The sequence below is a fragment of the Malaclemys terrapin genome, chromosome 2 (assembly GCF_027887155.1).
Source record: "Malaclemys terrapin pileata isolate rMalTer1 chromosome 2, rMalTer1.hap1, whole genome shotgun sequence".
Taxonomy (NCBI): domain Eukaryota; kingdom Metazoa; phylum Chordata; order Testudines; family Emydidae; genus Malaclemys; species Malaclemys terrapin.
In genome coordinates, this window is record NC_071506.1 from 273,229,857 (window position 1) to 273,246,869 (window position 17,013).

Consider the following 17,013-nt stretch of genomic DNA (forward strand, 5'->3'; position numbering starts at 1 on the left):
TGTGAAACATGTCCTAAGTGACACTGAAGGGAATCACAAAAATTGGTTGGTTAACAGTGGATACAGGTGGAGCACTGTAGCCAGAACATTTGGGGAATATTTGGGGGTGGTTTCTTAGGACAGAAGTTTGCCTGAGTAGGGTGATTCTGTAAACATGTTTGTGTGTACCTGTATCCAAATGGATCTCAAGCGTCTATGCACAACAGAGAGAAGAGCAATTGTCCCCTGAACTAACTATGTCAGAAGTAGGCATCCCAGAGCCCAGCAGGTGAAGGAACTGCAGTGCTGTTACTGAGACAAAATATAATCAAATGAATCAACCAACCAAGAGGTACAGTATAGAATGTTCTTTTCTTTGGCATGGTTTATCACCAGAGTAGATAAAAAGATTCTGAGAAGCAATGCAGAGAACCATGAAACATGATACAATACAGTCAGGCAGCAAATTCTGACCATCCATTTCCTGCCCATCATTTTCATTGGAGAAACCTTCAAATGCCATCTGCAATTGCAATTAAGCATCTGAAAATCATGGGCTTGTGGACCCAGGAACTAAGAGGGGCAAATTCAGCATTTAGTCTAAGTGGGCTGGATTCTCTTGACTTGCACGTGCACAGATGTGCAAAGTGAATGTAGAATGCTACCAAATCAGCATTCCCAACTCAGGTACACAGGGAATAGCTTTTACACTCAGGCTGCACAGATGAAAATTACTACACAAGAAGCTTAATTCTTCCTTTGATGAAGATAGGAGCAACTCTGTTGAAGTTACACTAGCACAAGATTGGTGTGAGGGGAGAATCAAACCCCTAGTGCAATGCACTGGAGAATCAGTCCCAGTGGCCCAGTTCTCACACGGAACCAAACTTGTGCTCCGAGGAGAAGGGAAATGATTATATACGCCCATGCACACTTTCAAGACATGCAATGATGAGACAAGGCTTCCTGACGAACCCTGTGTCAGCCCTTATACACCTTGACTGCATTTTGCAGACAGAGCTGAGCTAGCTGCATATGCATGTGTAGTGCAGCCTTCCTTAGCTGTACACTTCACAAATGTAGCGAGAATGTGTGGAAAGTTTACCGTGTAAGCGTATCGTGCCACTTTCAATTGCTCATAAGGTGGTCATGTAATGCTGACAGACCCTGGTCGTCAGCAGGCGGGATTGAACCTGGGACGTCTGGAGCTTAGTGTATGAGCCTCTACCGCACGAGCTAAAAGCCAACTGGCTGTTAGCTAAGGCTGTAGCGCAAACTCATTAATCTCTCTCTCTCTCTCTAAGTGGTCTCGGTGCCACTAGATAGGACAGAACACCACACGCAGGAGGTGTGTGGGTTACATACTTCCCCTAGCTGAGGAAGCATGTCCTGAGCTTCAGAGACTTCCCAGTTGAAATCCTGGACAAGCCCTCACTTGTAACGCCGACAGACCCCAGTGGTTGGCGGGCAGGATTGAATCTGGGGCCTCTGCAGCTTAGTGTATGAGCCGCTACTGCTAAAAGACACCTGGCTGTTTGTTAAGGCTGTAGAGCAAACTCATTAATCTCTCTCCCTTTCTGTCTCTCTCCAAGTGGTCTCAGCGCCACTAGATGGGACAGAACACCACACGCAGGAGGTGTGTGGGTTACAGTCACATCAAAATTAATTTTCACCAGAGTACTCTAAGACACTTCTCCTTAATGAGGGCTATTTTCATACCTTACTGACATCTGCAACTCCTAGGGAGTAAGGGAATGGGAAAGGAATTCTATGTTCTCTTTATGCTCAAAAATGGCTGAACCATTTTTGCTCAAACTTTCTTTAAAAAAAAAAAGACCTTCAAACATAGATCAAGCCTTGAATATTTCAATCCAAAAGATGGAAGTTTCAGAAAGTTCTAAGTGACTAAAATTAAAGTGTTAGAATGGAAATGGTTATGCAATCTTAATTACAGCAGTTACTGCTACTCCTTTTATAATCACTTATCAAGATTTCTATTTACCATCACTTTCGTGTTGGAAAAAGGTTTAAATGTTTTTCATTCTTACACTACACTTATCAAACTTGCTATTTTTCAAAGTATATATTTAACATCGTTATTCTTCAAACTCAGACATATTCAGGAAATGGCCAAAATGATTTAACGGGTCTTTATCATGTCTAATTTCTTCTAATCTATGAAGTACAAACATTTCTACAAATAGCCTGGGTCAGCCCAGATGTTTCTAAACATAGTCTGAAAGCACACAACTTAAAAAGGAAAATCATCAATGACTGAATCAAATAACTGAAATGCAGTTTTTTTTTTATGCGATAATGGCTGTTGTGACTCACATTTTTCACAACAGAGTCTGTATATTTCCACTCCTCTCAGGCACATTTTTGAAGTGTGAGGCTTCAAAGACATATCCAACACACTGTGTTTCTGTAGTATCATTATGCATGGAATGAACATTTCTCTCCTTAATCCTACTTAAACCCTGGCCACACCAGACTGTGCTGATAAAAATGGATTGGTTATGTAAACAGGGTTGATCAGATATCAAAGTACCAACATAACTGGTTCCTATGTCATAGTAGTGAATGGAAACAATCAATAAAATGCTTTCAACATTAAAAAGGATTGTATTTGATAAGATCAGTACTCCCCTGTTAACTGTAATCCTTCTTCTACTTTTCTCCACCCTGAAGATGTCTTTCAGTTTTTATTCTTAAAAAGTAAAGTCACCCCAGAGCACAAGATCCATGCAACATTTAAGACTCACTCAAGTTCTCAAAACAGGGCTTATGTGGGGCATAGGCTTGTGCTGGGTCTCTAGGGTTGGCATAAATGGGTCTACAAATTTACCCTCATTGTGAGCTCAACTTGAGAAGCGAATGAAAGTTCATGGAATGTCACACTATCCAGAACAAATGTTGATGGGAAAAGGTGCAAAAGCAAGACAGAAAGACTGAATTACACTGCTACCCTGATATAACGTGACCCGATATAACACAAATTTGGATATAACACGGTAAAGCAGTGCTCCGGGGGGGGGGGGGGGGGGGGGCAGGGCAGGGCTGCGCACTCCAGTGGATCAAAGCAAGTTCGATATAATGCGGTTTCACCTATAACGTGGTAAGATTTTTTGGCTCCCGAGGACAGCGTTATATCGAGGTAGAGGTGTAGTACAAACAAAGACCTACTGATACAACTCAAGGACTGTGTTAAGATTATGTCTGGTAAGCAAGAAGAGTAGAGGACCAGAAATCAATCCATTAAGTGGGGAACAAAAGATGAAGGGTGGACACTTTCACACATCACTCCCTTTTGGGAGCCTTAAAGAGAGAGACTTGTCATCAAAATTGGCTTCTGGAAAGACTTCACCATCATGGCTGCCACACCCACAATCTCCTGGGACACCAGATCTTCTCTGTCCTAATCCTGAGAGATATCTTGACCAGGCCAGAGAGAAGGACCCAGATGACACCACCACTTCCACTGGTGCCAGCTAAATTCCGAATACCACCTGGGATGTGGTATACCGAATACCACCTTAGTCTATCCTACCCTTTCCCTCCTCCATGTGTCCTTTTCTTTCCCCACCTTATTTCTTCTCTTTCCTATCCCTGTCTAATAAGAATCTGGCTTAGCCAGCCAAGACTGGATATTTTGCAACACTGCTGTAAGCCTGTGACCAGAAAGATGCAGCTAAAAGCAATACCATAAGCAGCCCAGTGCTGGTACAAGTTTGCCAATTTTTGGGGTGGCTGATGAGACTGTGCTGTGCCTGTGTTTCTCCTGCAGTAAGGCTGCAAGTGAAACTCAGTGCCCGAGACAGAAGCTGCATTTCTCTTTGCTGTTCTTTTCTCTTCCCACTTTGTGAGTGTTTGTTTTGTCTCCTAAGAAACAGGATAAGACTTTAACAGCAGTAACACATCTCTATTAATTTTTCACTTTTTCTCATCTTTATCATCTTTAATACCATCTAAAAGACTGTCAAACCAGGTGATTTTTTTCCTTCTAAAAACTCTCCCTAGCTAAAGTGAAAGGGAACAAGGGATGTTGTTAAATCAAACGCCTTATTTAATACTGTACATTTCAAGTGCTCTGTTTTCCTTCTTTCCTGTATCTTTAATAAAAGGTTAAAAGGATTTGAAATGGTACTAAGCATAGAAGATTAGGGTTGGAAGAGACCCCAGGAGGTCATCTAGTCCAACCCCCTGCTCAAAGCAGGACCAACCCCAACTAAATCATCCCAGCCAGGGCTTTGTCAAGCCGGGCCTTAAAAACCTCTAAGGATGGAGATTCCTCCACCTCCCTAGGGAACCCATTCCAGTGCTTCACCACCCTCCTAGTGAAATAGTGTTTCCTAATATCCAACTTAGACCCCCCTGCCCACTGCAACTTGAGACCATTGCTTCTTGTTCTGTCAGCAGGCTGAGGTCTCTGTATAACAAACCCTGAACCTTGTTTAACACCATTTAATGTTGGACAGGGCCTGGGTTACGTTCACACCTTTAACCCTTTGGGCCCCTATATTCCATCTAAATTAATACAACACTATACATGGGTGACTTCCACCCTAAAGGCCTGATTATAGCTTGGGCGGCACACCTGTGCAGGGGGATAATGGGGAATAAGACCCACAGCCCTTATGTTCCTCCATTTCCTCCCCAGACCTTTGAGCCAGAGTGCCCAAGAGTTTGCTCCTGCTACTACACCTGGTGATGGCTAGCAGCAAATTACTACCCCTTGGAGCCAGAGGGAAACGGAGAGTCACAATTCCTTCCCTTAGTTATGCCTCAGGCAGCACAGCAATGGGTTAGTTTTTTTTATTGTAGTTTGTGACACAATCTAGCCCTAAATGAGAGGCAGGATAGCCTGGTGACACCAGTGCTAATCTGGAGATAAGGAACCTGGGTTCAGTTCTCTGCTCTGCCCCAGATTCCTTTTGTGAGCTTGGGGAAATCACTCTCTCTCTGTGCCTCACTTCCCCACCTGTAAAATGGGGATAATAGCACTTACCTACCACACAGGTAGGTTGTTAAAATAAATACATTAAAGATTCTCCAGAGTGCAGATGCTATGCTAGGCGGAGCCATGCAAGTATTTATTGTCAGTCAAAAGAAAGCAACAGTGTTCAAAGGCTAATGGCCAGACTTGGCCAGCCTTGCTCATGTTGAATAGTAAGTTACTCAATTACTCCCATTGATTTCAATGGGACGCCTCACAGAATAAGGTAGTACTCAACATAAACTAGGGTGACAGAATCTGGCCCTTAACAAACAATAACATTTCCATTTGAATTATATTGAATGTAAAAGTTAAACAAAAACAAACTTAGCCCAATATTCCAAAGTTGTATTTTTTGTGCAAGAGATATTTAGGTCGAAGTGTAGCCATTGTTGTTTGCACTAGCTCCATGACAAAAAAAATCAAAGATGAGTTTCTTTTAAATTATTTGATGCTGCTCATCACATTTGCATTTCCTCCCCCCCCTTGATATGATCTCTTTGGCCCCCAGAGTGGAGTGCTGTCTCCAGTGGTGTAAAACATGGGAATACTGGGATAGAGACATGCAGAGTGAATGATGAACATACCCAGTTTAGGGTTACTGGCACAGGTACAGAAACTCATATGTGTGTGCACACACTTGATTATCCAGTTTATGAAGAATGCAAAATGGTATGGAGTGGGGTGATATAAAGGTTCTATTGCCAGGAGTTTGGGAGGATTTGATAAGATAATGTTTTCAAAAGCACTTAAATCATTTAGGAACTTAAGTCCCACTGAATAAACAATGGGACCTAGGCTCCTAAGTGACTTAGGTTCTTTCGAAAAGTTAAATCACAATCCACAAGACGCATTTTGCAGCTTAGTTCATTCACATTGGTAAAGTGCTTCAAGTTCCTCAGTTGGAAGATGTTATGGGAGATTCTCCATATACTGAATAATTTCTATGTTGCGATCAATGTGTATGTTAAGACGGCATAACACATGAGAACAAGAGAGGTGAACAGAATAAAGAAGTCCTTGAAATTTCACAGAATGCACTCATTACTTCTGCAAAAGCTGACGCCTGTTTTTTGTGGGTTTTTTTCAAAAAGCATAATTTAGTCAAGTCCACAAAAGATGATTTATTTAGGGAGTGTTCCTAGCATGGATTATCATCGGCCAGATCGTTATCTGGTGTAACTCAGCATAGCTCTGCTCATTTCAACGGAGCTACACCAATTACAATGACAGAGGATGTAGTCTATTTTGACTAAAGACAGACAGAAAGAAATGCTTTTAAAATATATAAAAACCTTTAAGATTACCACATATGTCAGAAAGTATGTCACTGGTGTTTTTTATTTTAAATTAGTGCTCATGAAAGATCCCAAAGGCAAAGGAAGCTGAAGGCCTGTGTTTATTTTTAGAATAAATACAACACAAGCAGCAACCTGAAAGTCTTAACTCTTCTTTGGTGTGTATGCTAAGAGAGTTCCCACTTGTACAAGTATTCAGCCCTTACTTAGCCCCTTAGCTGAAAGTGCAGACAGGGATACTGACAATCGTGATGGTAGTTTTGGGGACACAAACACCCTGTTTGTTAGGAGTGGGACTAATTCCTCCAACTTATTTCACATAGTCCATGGAACAGTTAACAGATGGTAATGATTTGCCGTCCCTACTAACGTGGGTCAAATTCAAGCTGGTGACCTACAGATGAAAGGTTTTATATCATGTTACCAATCCCCTGAGCCACACATACCAAACATTGTACTCAGAAGAAAAGAACTCAGAAGTGTGGGTTTCTGAAACTGTCCAACAAAATCTCATTGAAGTGGCTAAGATTTTTATTATTCCAGGAGGATAGTTTTTAGGAAATATACAATATTGAAGTAATGGGCCACACTGATAATGTCATGTAAACCCAGGTATGAGATTCATGCTTTGCAGGCAACTCTACAGGTTATGACATCACATAATGTGGTAATGAGATGCTTCTTTCCTAAAATCAGACATGTTTGTACACCTTGTGTATAAACCAAAAGCAGAACTGGTGTAAATAAAGGAAGGACACAACTTAATTTACATTCATGTCGGGAAAAAGCAGCAGCCTCCATAGTACATCAAAAATGAAACCTCTGAATAACGGACCCACAAGCCCTTTATCAGCTTCCAACCAACTCTGCCTCCACTGTATCTGCTTGTAAATCCAGTTTAATGAGTTTTGCTGGCATCTACTGTTGCAGAATCATTGCATTCTGACATTACCATTGACTTATTGATAAGATAAAGTCTTCTGAAAACTAACGTGAGCTAAAAGGAAATGAATTCAGAGGATTTCATCCTCATATTGTAGTAGTATTTGGGGAATGACAAATGTTATGCCTAGAATTAAATACTGGTGCCAAGTAACAATTCTCTAATGATAAAATACTTCATATTACTTTTAGTGAGCTAAAATATACTGAGTTCTTTTCATGTGCTGCTATTTCAAATTATACAGACATTGTATTGTACAAATAAGTCAGAGGGGAGCAGTGCTGTACAGTTACTGATGCACATCTGTATAGATTTCCAAATAATACAATTCACTGAAGCCCAACAGGTTTTGGTATCTATTCAGCATAATCATCAGAGATTGACCTCAAAATTCATTCACTATAAATTACTCAGACTTCAGATTCAGGCCAGTTTCCCACTTTATTACACTGAAAACAATGGAGCTACACCAGCATAAAACTGGTGTAATGGAGTGGAGCACTCAATCTATTCAGCCCTAGATACAGTTACTACCTTGAAAACAGGAAGCACCTGTAGGATGTCATTTAATAGCTTCATATTGGGCCAAATCCTACATATACTACTCACATGAACAATCCCATTCACTACACAGATGAGTAAAATATGCCAGATTTAGCCAATTACTCTTATGTACTTTAAAAAATAAATTCTAACAAACACAGGGTGTTATGAAATGATGATTAAAACATTCCCTACAACTATTATGTGTCAAGTATCAGAGGGGTAGCCGTGTTAGTCTGAATCTGTAAAAAGCAACAGAGGGTCCTGTGGCACCTTTGAGACTAACAGAAGTACTGGGAGCATAAGCTTTCGTGGGTCAGAACCTCACTTCTTCAGATGCAAGACTGCACCCACGAAAGCTTATGCTCCCAGTACTTCTGTTAGTCTCAAAGGTGCCACAGGACCCTCTGTAACTATTATGTGATTATCATTGCTGATAAATAAAACACAGCTTTGTACACAGATTGCCTAAAATCATGTTCTATATGACTGGTTGGGCCTTTTTTGGAACTGTGATACCTGAAAGATCCCCAACAGAGAACAGGTCTAATCACCAATCTAATCATCAAAGCTACAGAGAGGTCTTTCATTCATTGGAAGAAATAATAGAGCTTCAGAAACAAATCAGCAAATAATATTTACATGTTGGGTTGGTTTGAATTCGGAGAGCAAAAACAGGGTCTCCACCAATTGGCACTGAATTAGGACAGGAATAAAGCATGAATTTCAAACCCACATTTAACAGAACCTGGGGGGAAATATAGCATTCCCCATTTCACATGAGACACACAAAGAGAGATTGAATTAGATGGTCTGGGAGAATACTAGATATGAGAGAGAGGGGGAAGACAGGAGATGCAGATTAGTTAGCCCAGCATATATGGGGAAAGTATGGGGAGCACCAAGGACGCTAGTACCCCTCCATGGGTCCACTGGCTCAATAGACTCAGTCTGGGGCACCAGGCCCCACTACATACTTTCCCAACTGCCTGCAATATCAACAGGCTATTTATTGCTGATTTTTGCTCAGAGACAGTGATCAGCTACTTCCTTTTGTCCCCCACTGCACCTCCATCCTTCTGCAGCCCATCCTTCCTCAGACCTGGAACCATACACCTCTCCTTCTACATTTTCCCTCTCAGCCCCTTCCTACCTACTCCTGGGACATCTCTCCCACCCTGCTTTTCATCTCCATCAATAAATCACCCCCACAAAGCTACCTCCCTCGCATAAACTCTCTTTCTTCCCTTACTCCTTTCACCAGGGTTCTTCCATATACTTTCTTCCACTCCAACCCCTCACCCTGCAATGAGTTTTAACCATCAAGTTGCCCACATAGCTGGTCCGCGTGACCTTACTACTGTCACCCTCTTCCCATTTGTTTTTGATTGTAAGTGCCTGTGAACAGGGACTGGGTTTATCTATGTTTGAACATTGCCCAGCATGGTGGAGCCCTGACCCTGAGTGGGACCGCTGAGTGCTACTGTAATATGAATATTAACAGGAGACCTGTGTGAGCCAAATTCAAAGTCACACATTTAGAAATACAGTAGCAAAATTAGCTTTGTGGGTAAAGGAAGTGGAGGTTCTTGAAAGACAAAGTGCAGAAGGAGAGCATGAGGAAAGGGAGTTTGCCATGGTTTGCTGGAATGTATTGAAAATTTGCTTCATTATTTGGTGGAATGGAGATTTGACAGTATTGTTTGGAAAAGCTGGCGGATATCCCACTCTGATGGAGGGAAACAGCTTCTTCTCCCTGGGAGAGGGAGAGATTATTGTTTTCTAAGGAGGAAGGATATTCTGCCTTCTTTACCATCAAAAATTGTGTATGTCTGGAGGCCAAGTTTAGCAATCAGAGAGTTAAGAACTTACCTAGGATCTAGGGGCCAATCCACAGCCCACTTAAGCCAGGAATCTTTCCTTTAACTTCAGTGGGCTTTGGGGCCGTCCCCAGGAGTATGGAAGATGGAAACATTTTATTTCTATCACTCCTCCTGAATACTGTTTCACAATTTCATTGCCTCTGCATGGAAAACCCATGTGGAAGCTGATGCTGAATGACAGCTCATTGATTGTCATTACATAATGCTATAACCAAGTTTGTAAATGAGACAGATGAAGGTAGGGAAGTGGGGGAGGGGAGATGGTAAACATTTTTATTTTCCCTATTTTCAATTACTTTTTAAAATAAATAAGATGATGCAGAGGCTAAAAGCTACAATCTCCCTTTCTCCCAGCCCAGCTGCTGTACTTTGCAGATAGCCTGGCTGCTTTTACTTTTACTTAAATTGAACTGATGCTGAAACAACACCTTAGGCTTTGGTGCTTAAGTGACTCAGGAACCTGAATTGACTTTCAATGAGACTTAGGCTCCTAAGCACCTAAGCCGTTTTGAAAATTGAATCCAGGCTCCCAAGTCACTTAGGCACCGTTGAAAGCTTTACCCCATACCTTTTCCCTACACTTCTCATCTGTTTACTATGAATTATTTTTTTTCTAAAAATCATAAATTTAAACATTCATCAGCCTTAGTATAATTGCCATAGTACAATTATCGTGTACAATACATTGACTAATAAGTCAATCTAAACATGCATTTATGAGTAAATAGTGCATGCTTGGTTATTGGCAATACTGAGCGGGGCCTCATACCTTACAATGCTCTGAAAGTGAGCAGCAGTGGCAACCCTATTATGGCTTCTTGATGGGACCAAATGGTCAATGAGTAAAAACAAACATTTGAGGAGATCATCTCATGCTTCTTGGAACAGAAAGTGTACAGCAATGATCTGGAAACTTGTTCAGACTTCCTAAATGAACAGTCATTTTAAAAAAAATACACCAAGTGACTGACTCAGAGAGGGCAGGCTGTGCATCAGGGACGTACCTGGCCATGGTGCATTATGAGAGAGATACCCCAGCTAGGAAACCTCATCCATAGAAGAGAGTGGAGACTTGAGGAAACTGAAATACAACTCCTATGGGGCAGTGGGGCAGCATAATTGACAAAAACTCAATGTTTTCTGGGGAAAGCAGAAACTTTAAAAAAAAATAATGTAGTCAAAAACCCAGTTTTCCATCAAAAAGCAGTTTCAATGGAAGTTTGTCAACCAGCCCTATTACTCAGAATTCCCTTGATAGACAATTAAACCTGCTTTAACACTGCTTTTTCCTGCCAGAGTGGTGCAAAACAACATGATCAGGGCTGAAGGATCTGGCCTCTCCTATCAAGAGCACTGAATTATTTTGGGGAGTATGATGCAAGGACTATGTTATGGTTTATGAAGCATTATAGAATAGGCCACAGAAAAATTAAGAAGGCATCTTTCCTTGTCCAGGTCACAGTTTGCCAGCTCCAGATGCCAGGCTGTTGGGATAGAGACTAACACGGCTACCCCTCTGAAACCTGTCAGTATGATTTCAGTTACCCTTTCCTCTACCTCCTTAAAGGAATGAGCTAGCAGAGAGAGAAAAATGCAGATTACTAAGGGAATTCGACAAAGAGACCTTATATAGCTATAAGGCAACCCTGACATCAGTTTTCAGAGTATCTAGCTTGAAAAGCTAGAATGCTGAAAATCACGACTGCTCCTCCCAATTCCTAATTTCCCCACATCGAAATTGAATTGAAAATTCACATAAAAATATACGGAAACCCACTTAAAATTGTTTAATTTTTTACTATCACTGTCCTTAATAAAAGTAACCTAGTTTAAAATAGAGTCCCATTTATTTAACTCTTCAGTTTATGCACCCAAGTTGATTATACCACTTGCTTTGTTGTATTGTACACCTGTAGCACAACATCTCCAATCCAGAGTGCTTGGCACTGGCTCTGCTGATACAAAGATCATTCTCCTAGCCCATCACTCTGACCATGTGACCCTCTCTTTTCATCCCTCCATTCCCCCTTTTCTATGACATCAAACATAAGGTATTTCTATTCACTTTCACGGCCCTTCACAACCTATCCCCACCCTACGTGTTATTTCTTACACGCTATTGAAATATCAACTCTAGTTTCCTTTGCCCACTTGTTACCTTCATACTTTCTCCTGTGCTCCCCCTCAAACTTGGGAGGCATTCCCCATAAACATCCACAAAACTAATGCATCATCTTTCTTCATCTCCCTCCTTAACACCTCCTTTTTCATAATGCCTACAAAATATGTGACAATGGCTAGGCAGCTGAGATCACAGCCTATTATGCTAACCAATATTGTCTCATTGTTCAATGTCATAACCTGCAGGCCTTGAACCAAAGTCCACAGGATCCCATGTGTCCGTGGGGTGGAGAGTGTCAATAACACTCCACTCAACACCTGGCTGGCATCAGCCAGAACTAGAACTCCCTGAAGCTCAGCTCAGATAGCAGGCTCCATCCTTGGGCCTGATTGGCGGAACACCAGAGCTCTGGATTGGGCTGCTTCCGCTACTTAAGTCAGGAGGAGGAACAGGAAATTGCCTACATAGCTGGGCTCCATCCTACTTAGGGCTTCTCACTTAGTACTACCTGCTCTTGTTTCTTGATCCTGACCTCTGGTTTCCTGACTCAGATTGATTCCTGGTGTCTGACTCTCAGTTCCTGACCTTCTGGTTCTGAACCCCAGGTGGTGCGGGGACCTGGCCCCTTGCCCTATGCTAACCACAAGGCCCAGCTGCCTACCTCCTGGCCCTGCCATAGTCCCCCATTTGTCTGTCTGCATCAGTTGTCTCTTATCTTAGACTGTAAACTCTCTGGGGAAAGGGCTCTTTTTGCTCTGTGTTTGTACAGCACCTAGCACAATGGGGTCCTTGTCCATGACTAGGCGCCAAGGTGCTATGGGTAATACAAATAATAATAAATATCATCACAAAGACTACAATTGTATTTGGTTCACTGAACTCTCCCCTCATTCCCACTTATAAGTGCATGTAGGATGCCTAACATAGTCTAGCCCAGAATGTGTGTAATCTGAGGGAATAATCATTGCTAGGAAAAAACTAACTTTTTCATGTTCTAATTAAAAAAATCTTTACATTTTCAAAATTAACATTATAGCCTCATAGATTTTGTATTTCATTTCCTTTGGGACTGGATTTCCCTCTTCCTCTCCCCCCCCCCCCCCCCCCCAAAAAAAAAAAAAAAAAAAGAATGGCTATGGAACTACACCAATATGAAAATCTGCTGTACCTAACTCCAAAAACTAAAACTGTCTCTCAGATACACAAAACACCTGAATTGTTATTCTGCAACTCCAGAGGTTTCACGTTCCAGAACACTACTCTGTAGTTACAGGAGAAACCTTAATAAAGCTGTGGACCTCTCCGATGTGGCACTGTAGACAGGGAGGATAAAAAAAAAAAGATTTTTAAAAGAATAAAAAAAATCAGATTTTTTTAATCTAAATTGGATTTTTTTTGATAAAATGTTTTTTGAGGAAAAAAAACCTATAGAAAGGTAGTTTTAATTAAGATACATTATAGCTCAAAGATATCTCCTCATGGAATAGGGATTATACATTCTAATTCTATAGTATGAGACTATATATTCATGTAATGTTTAAGAAAAGGTTTGTAAATGAGTTCCAATACTTCATGGATTAGGGATCCAATCTTATGGGCTTCCAGGGGCTTCTGTATAGATTAATCTTTCTATCTACCCAATGGGATTCAGTGCTCAGTCTAGAAGATACCATCAGAGATGCTTAGTTTTGCAGTTCTCAAACTGTGGATTTGTGTCTCCAGAGATAATATGCTTCTTAACAGCAAAAATGTTTTAAAATAAATAATATATAGAGATGAGAAATAACAGACCTCAACCCTATTGTCCCTCTGCAAATTTGTATACACAGACTCAATCCCTTACCTCTCTCTAAAAGTGCAAAGTTTCAAAAAGTTTAATGAATAGAAGATTGTTGGGGGCGGAATAGATCTGGACAAGGAGAAGAAGTCTGGAGATAAATGTGAGAGGGGAGGGACAGGCAGTAGAAACAAAAGTGAAACTGTTTGAGCAGCATATTCCAGAAGTCTTGAGGTCTTTCTAAGTGTAGCCTTCATTGATTTGAGATCTACCATACCACTCTCTCACTAGAAGGGAAATCTATAATGGCAACAGGCCGTAAAAGAGACCTAGTTTGGGAATATTTTAATGAAGTTCCTCCACCTGTGGGTAAGACAGGCACGCGTGCAAAATGCAAACAGTGCAACGAAGAAATGCTTCCTTTTACAATTTCACTTTTAAAGTGGTACTGAGTGTCAGTGAATGCAATGAGTAATACTAAATGAGCAGTATGGTAATATTAATTAAATAACTGCACAGACTTATTTTGTTTAGGAGAATCCACCCTCAACATACAGGATTCTGAAGACTATCCACCTTCAAGATCACCATCATTTTCCATAGTTTCAGAGTTATCTACCAATGTTTCAGTCACATCATGTATGTCACATAGCCACAGTATATTACCTGTAGCAAAAAGAAAAAAACATCTCCCTCATCCAGAAACAACCATAGATAAGTTTGTTATAAGAACCAGCAGATTACAAAAAGAGGTAATTGATTAAAAAATTGCCTGGTTTGTTTATGAAACAGACTCCTTTCCATATGATTGAGAACCCACACTTCATTAACATGGCTCAGTCATTAAGACCAGAATACAGTCCACCCAACAGAGCAGATGTCACAGGCAAATTGCTGGATAAAGTGAATGAAAGAGAAATTGAGCAGTGTGCAAAAGGTCTAGAGGGTAAAATTGTTAACCTGAGTCTTGATAGGTGGAGCAATGTCCACAATGATCCTGTTGTACATGCTTGTGTGACAAGAGAAGAAGGGAATGTCTTCCTTACAGAAACAATTGATGCATCAGGAAATGCGCACACACAGCAGAATACTTACAAGAAGTAGCAGTAAAAGCTATAACAAACTGAAAAAAAAATGTCTAGTACGCAGCTTGGTCACAGACAATGCTGCAAATGTATCCAAGATGAGAAGAAATTATTTAGAAGAGAGTCCCAAGCTAATAACATACGGTTGCAGTGCTCATTTGATGCACCTCCTAACCAAAGACTTCAGTGTTCCAGAAATAAAGGCTAATGTTGTTGAAATTGCAAAATACTTCTGTAACAACCACTTTGCAGCAGCTGCTCTGAAAAAAGTGGGAGGAACCAACCTAACTCTCCCACAACACGTGTGATGGAACTGTGGACTGTTTTGAGCACTATATCAAGAACTGGCCTAATCTGATGATCGTTTGTAAACAAAATCGTGAAAAAATAGATGGCACTGTCACAGCCAAAGTTCTCAACATTGGGCTTAAGAGAAATGTTGAACACATGCTGAGTATCTTGAAGCCTATTTCTGTAGCCTTAAACAAAATGCAGGGAAATAGCTGTTTTATTGTTGACACTGTTGAAATTTGGAAGGAACTGAGTGAGATCTTAAAAAGAGAAATATGCAATGACAGAATTAAATTACAAGCATTAAAAAAACAAATGGGACAAGCACTATCTTCAGTTCATTTTCTTGCAAATATTCTCAATACTCGATACCAGGGTCAAACCTTAACTGCTGAAGAAGAGGCGTTGGCTATGTCATGGACATCCAGCAGTCATCCCTCCATAATGCCAACTATAATAAACTTCAGAGCCAGGGCCAGCTCCAGGGTTTTGGCCGCCTCAAGCAGCCAAAACAAAAAAACAAAAGCCATGATCGCGATCTGCGGCGGCAATTTGGCGGGAAGTCCTTCGCTCCGAGCAGGAGTGAGGGACCGTCCGCCGAATTGCCGCCGAACAGCTGGACGTGCCGTCCCTCTCCGAAGTGGCCGCCCCAAGCACCTGCTTGGTAAGTTGGTGCCTGGAGCCAGCCCTGTTCAGAGCTAAGGGTGAACCATTCAAGAAATATATGTTTGCTGATAATGTTTTAAAGAAAGGCACACCAGTGAACTTGTGGAAGTCACTTAAGCACTTGGATTCAGAGACTGTTGAAGTGATAATCTCAGTTTTAACAGCAGTAGATTCTTCTGCCGGTGTAGAAAGACTATTTTCTTCCTTTGGACTAATTCATTCCAAATTGAGAAATCATTTGGGACCTGAAAAAGCAGGAAAACTTGTTTTTCCTTTCCAGATTATGAACAAACAGGAAAATGAAGGGGAAGATGACCAAGTTAGCTGCAGAAGCCAATATTTTAAGTTTCCCATGTTGACCTGGCTGACATAGTCAATTTAATTTTTGTGGTTTTTTTTAAATATTTCATTTAACTATTTTAGTTAAAAACAATTTTAACAAAAACAAACCTGATTTTAAAAAACTTGAATATTTAACTTGAATGCTTGTTTTGTTAAAATATTATGATGTTTGCTGTTGAAGAAAAAATCCAGAATATATAACGTTGTTGTTTTAGTTAAATAAAACAATTTAAATGTCTGTCTGGTGATGTTCTCCGCCTAATACAGCATGGCAAGAAAATCCTCCAAATATTAATGATTAACCTGTTGAATTGGAGATAGTTCACCTCCCAATGACTTCATAAATATCTGCTTCAATTACCTTTGGTAAATGAAATAACCAAAAAATCATTCATTTTCTGATATATGTGTAAAACTAATCTGAAAAGTTTTCAAAATAAATCACTTTAAAAATGGATAGTGTGTACCTTCTAAAAATGAAGCCTACATCTATCTCTGAGTTGTGAAGAATATGTATTAAGGTTATAACAACCAACAAGAATGCACTTTTATGTAGAAATCCTTGATTAAATCGAGTCTTCCTGACTAGTGATTTAAATCATGATTTTAATCAATTCCACATTGACTGTAGAGCAACTGCATAGTATGGCAGATAACATCAGTATAGGTCAAACAGAAATACTTTATTGCTTGTGTCTAAACATAGAATTTTAATAATTTGTCTTTATTTTGAAAGTTGTTCCTCTGACTAAACTCACTAAAAATCTATTCCTCACTGACGATTAGCCATATGAAAAGTCTGATATTTTAAAGTTCAGCCACTTTAGTTACTTATGGGAAAACATTCTTATGGATTATTTTTACAAAGAGGCATGCTCAATGTTTGCAGAAAAAATTACTACTGGTGTTAATGGGCAAGATACTACTGGAAACCATTACATCAGCAGAGAATTTGGCTCTTTGTTGTCTTTTTTTAAATATTTGGGGGGCACTCCAATACTAAGGTGATAGGCAACAATAAAAAAAGAAAGACCACAAAAATCACTATTGTCTGAAACTTGTAACAAGGATAGGTAAAAACTAACACC

The 17,013-nt window shown here is 40.4% G+C and overlaps 1 protein-coding gene across 1 annotated transcript in view; it reads right to left on the reverse strand.

Annotated features, from left to right (window-relative positions):
- Window positions 1-17,013, reverse strand: part of LOC128833201 (sodium channel protein type 5 subunit alpha-like) — a 327,478-nt gene that overhangs the window by 272,457 nt on the left and 38,008 nt on the right. The gene's annotated exons all lie outside the window — the stretch shown is intronic.